The sequence below is a fragment of the Ipomoea triloba genome, chromosome 3 (assembly GCF_003576645.1).
Source record: "Ipomoea triloba cultivar NCNSP0323 chromosome 3, ASM357664v1".
Lineage (NCBI taxonomy): Eukaryota > Viridiplantae > Streptophyta > Magnoliopsida > Solanales > Convolvulaceae > Ipomoea > Ipomoea triloba.
Window position 1 is genome coordinate 29,338,539 of NC_044918.1, and position 4,515 is coordinate 29,343,053.

Below are 4,515 nucleotides of genomic sequence, written 5' to 3' on the forward strand. Positions count from 1 at the left end.
ATTATCTCAGGAGCAACTGGTGCACTCCACCTTTCCCTATTAACCATATCGATGGGAAAGCCTGGGAGTTGGAGCAACAAAATTTCACCCTCTCGAACTGTCTGAGCTTCATCTGTTGCATTCGAGGGTGTGGACTCAGGTGGTGGCATTAGTAAGACAGAGTTAGGTGCCACCTCATGTGCTTCAGAGGTCTCGGATTCACCTCTCGAAGCTACCTGGTCTTCTAGAGCAGATTCACTCACTTGGGACAAGGGGATTGCTGCAGTTGGAGTAGGAGTGTCAGCATCATCTCGAGCAACCCCAGAGGTCTCTCCTGGACCTCTCGTGTGTTCTACACTTTGTCCCAAGGATATTGCTGTGGCAAGCCTGATATCCTCTCGAAATTGAGCATCTAGTTCAGGATCTTCTTCAGGCTCGGCTTCATCTTCTTGTGCATCAACAGCTATGCCCTTTCCTTTGTCAGATCGACCAAGATTACTCCTGATTACTTGCATCTCATGGGCACGGTTTTGAAGCTCGTCGGCTGGGATTTCAGTGAGATCTAACCAGTTTAGTGCAAATCGTTCCTCAGCCTCCATCTCTGCTGCTCTTGAGATCAATTGATCAAAGGGACCTGTTCTCCAGTTGATCCAGCGAAGTACTCTGGAGAAGTCGTCCAAACTCGATACATTCTCAACACTTTGATTCAATCGAGATGTGATTTCAGCATTCAGCTCATCAGAGTCAGCAGGTAGGATTTCTGTTGCTGATGCACACTCCACAGCTTGTTCAGTTATCTCTCGATCAACCGAGAGATCATGTGTCAACCCATCATTCAGAAAAGCTTGCACTGGGTTCCTGACCACAGTGCCCTGACCATCAGCAGCCACCACACAGTCTAGATCTTCAGCTGCTGGAATATCTACCTCTCGAACCACCTGTCGTGGTTCCTCAACAATACCCTGTACTGGATCACTGATCCCAGTACCTTCAACTTCTCGAGCCTCCTCTTGAGGCAAACCAACAGATTCATCAACATCCTCAGCACCATCAACAGCAAGTATATCAACACTTAAAGTTCCTGACAGGGACTTGGTAGGGGGCACTCTCTCAACCTCAGTGGCCAGTGTAGCCTGAGGTTCCCCCTGGGCTTGTGCCCTGTCCTCAAATGGTACTTGTATAGCGGATGGTGTCACCTCTCGAACCTGGGTGACAGCAGCAGTCTTGGTCCTCTTGGCCTTCCTTTTCAATTCAACCCTCTTGACTAGGGTGTCCAAAAGCTCGTCATCAGAGCGCTTCTCCTTAGCTGGGGCTTTCCTTTTGCCCCTTCCCTTAGGCTTTGAGGGTGAAGATGCATCCTTAGCACCTTTTGCCTTAGCTTGAGGTTTCGTTCTACCCATATAGGTATTCCGATGAACCTCTCGCCCTTCCCTCAGTTCGAAGCCCTTCAGTCTCAATAGAAATTGAACAACAAAGCCAAAACCAACCTTTTTGTAGATTGTCAGGTCGGAGTTGGAAACTGAGCTCTGCACTTGGTGTTTGAGGCAGTCGAAGATGATGTGAGCCCAGTCCAACTTGTTGTTGTTCCAGATGGCGTGGAGGATTTTCAGAGTGTCCAGATTTTGACTTCGTCTGTTCCGGACACCTTGCCGAGGATGAATTTTATGATGAGCTCGGCGGCTAGGGCAAACCTCTCCTTCAAATGAAATCTGCGGAGGGGAGGATGCTCTGGGTGGTGCAGTCTCCAATCGGATTTTGTCCCAAAACTCCTGCTTATCCATGTTGTAGTCCGATAGGTGCTTGACTGCCTCCTCCGACGTAGCAAAGTCGAATGCTGCTCGTAAATCACCCACGGAGATTGTTACGTCTATTTCGTTGAAGCGGCTTTCAACCTTGCCCTTCGTGACCTTGGCATGAGCGAACCATTCTGTGTAGTCGAGGTCATGAATGGTTCGGTAGTCATGCGTCATGTATCGCATTAGTTCTGCCTTCTCAAATTTCTTCAGGACTCTCTCCGCCATTGTTGGATTTGGCGAGTGGGTGATGAAGCCATCTTTGTCAAGGATGCTTCCCGCCTTGACTTGTTTAATCTGAGAGCGTATGTGGTCTAGCTCTCTCTGGTATGCACTGGAGGATGAAGATGAAGATGAAGAAGATGATGTTTCAGACGCCATTGAAGAAAGTTTGTGTGTTTTGGAGGGAATGTGTACAGCGTCTAAGGATTTGGGGATTTTGGGTATATGGTTTTGAGTTTGAATCCGGGTAAAGAAGAAGGATTTTGCTTTTATATTAGGCGAATTCGGGTTGGATATATGGGTAGGGTTGAGAGTTTGACCCGTGGAAAGGATCCCGGTTGATTTAAAAGATGTAAGAAGTCAGAAATACCCCTGATAACGGTCAGCTTATAAGGTATTTTGGTAAGGGTATTTTGGTAAAGTATAAAACGGTTTAAGCTTTGAGATAGTGGAGTATTGATGTTTTAAAATAAGCATGCTCCCACTAATCAAGATAATGCCCTTAAGTGCGAAAAACCGTCAGTAACCGATGACCACGTGGCTAGCATTTATGTCCAAAGATAGCCGTTCCACCTCATATATCCGTTGAGCTTATCAAATTCACCTTTCGAAGGTGAATGATCTTCCTCATGAGTTTAAGGATCTTCCCCCTGAGTGATTGATCCCTAAACCTCCTTATTCTTCCGTCTTGATCTGGTTAAGGATCTTCCCCCTGAGTGATTGATCCCTAACCCTCCTTATTCCTCCATCTTGATCTGGTTAGGGATCTTCCCTTTGATCCCTAACTCTCCTTATTCCTCCTTCAGAGATATCAGTTTGTTACCTTTCGAAGTGACCTCTCGAACTACCCTTCTTCGAGACATAATGTTTGTAGACAAACTGATCGGGTGACCTCTCGAACTACCTTTCGAACACAGATTGCGAGAGAAACAAGTTTGATTCATTTAAAAGATATCACTTGGAACATATCCTTAAGTTCATTTAGTGATTTCCAGATACATTACATATGAATCAATATCCTATTAAATTCCCTAGAAACTTTTGTTTGGCCTTGGTCAGCCTAATAGGAATCTATCGTTAAGGCGGGAACTAGCCATCTAAAGTCCTATTTGTCTAATAACAGAACTGGGGGTGGCTATTCCCTTTTCTTATTCTTCTCTCCGGAGCTGCTTACTATAGTTGGGAGTGACCATCTTCATCGCTAATCCTCTTAATGTCTTTGGATTAGGTATGATCATCCCTTTGGCTGCTGCAGACCTCAGAAAGTCCCATCTGGTCTTCCTCTCCGTTTCCCTTGGTTCTCCATTTGGTTGAGGAAGGCCCTTTTCCAGAATGTGCAGCAGTAGGAGTCCCTCTTGTGCAGGACTCTTCTCCCGATTCCAGTATCCCATCGTTGTGGATCTCCTCGTATTTGGGGATCCATTCACCTTGGATGGGAATAGGATTCTTGCTTGGATTATCAGGAAGCTCCGTAATCTGTTCACCCTTCGTTGATTCTGGATAGTTTTCTCCTTGAAAATCTCTGGACTTGACTGCCGGTTTCTTTCCTCTATAAAAGAATGGAACATCATCTTTTCCTTTCTTTTTCTCCATGGGAAGTTGATGGTATGAACTTCTGAAAGAAACCCTCTTATTTATAGCCCAATAGGATTACCACTGTTGAGTCACGGGATGCAATATGAATGACCATTCAATGCACTTGTATTGTCACACATAATTTTAACCTCCTTACACTCAACACCATAATCCATTAGCTGTTGCTTCATCCATAAGATCTGAGCACAACAACTTCCAGCTGCTACATATTCTGCCTCAGCAGTGCTTGTAGCTATCGAATGTTGTTTCTTGCTAAACCATGAGACAAGTCTTCCACCTAGAAACTGACATGTCCCTGATGTGCTCTTTCGATCTATCTTACAACCGGCAAAGTCCGCATCTGAATAACCCATAAGTTCGAAAGATCCACCTTTCGAATACCACAGCCCAACACTCTGCGTACCCTTTAGATATCTAAGAATCTTTTTGGATGCATTTAGGTGACTTTCCTTAGGACTTGCCTGAAATCTAGCACATACACCTACTGCAAAGGATATGTCTGGTCTACTTGCAGTTAAATAAAGAAGAGATCCGATGATACCTCGATAAGTGGTTTGATCGACCTCTCGACCTTCGCTGTCGACATCGATACGTAGAGAGGTTCCCATAGGTACTTTGACTGAGGATTTCCCTTCTATGTTGTATTTCCTGAGCAGATCCTTGGTGTATTTCTCCTGGTTGATGAAGATACCTTCCCTAAGCTGTCTCACTTGTAGTCCAAGGAAGTAGTTGAGCTCTCCCATCATGCTCATTTCGAACTTTCCTTTCATCAAACTGGAGAACTTCTCGCACAAGTCTGGATTGGTGCTTCCAAAAATGATATCGTCCACATAGATTTGCACCAATAAGATGTGATCCCCATCCTTAATTCTAAACAATGTTTTGTCCACTAGGCCTTTGGTGAACCCACACTGAAGTAGAAAAG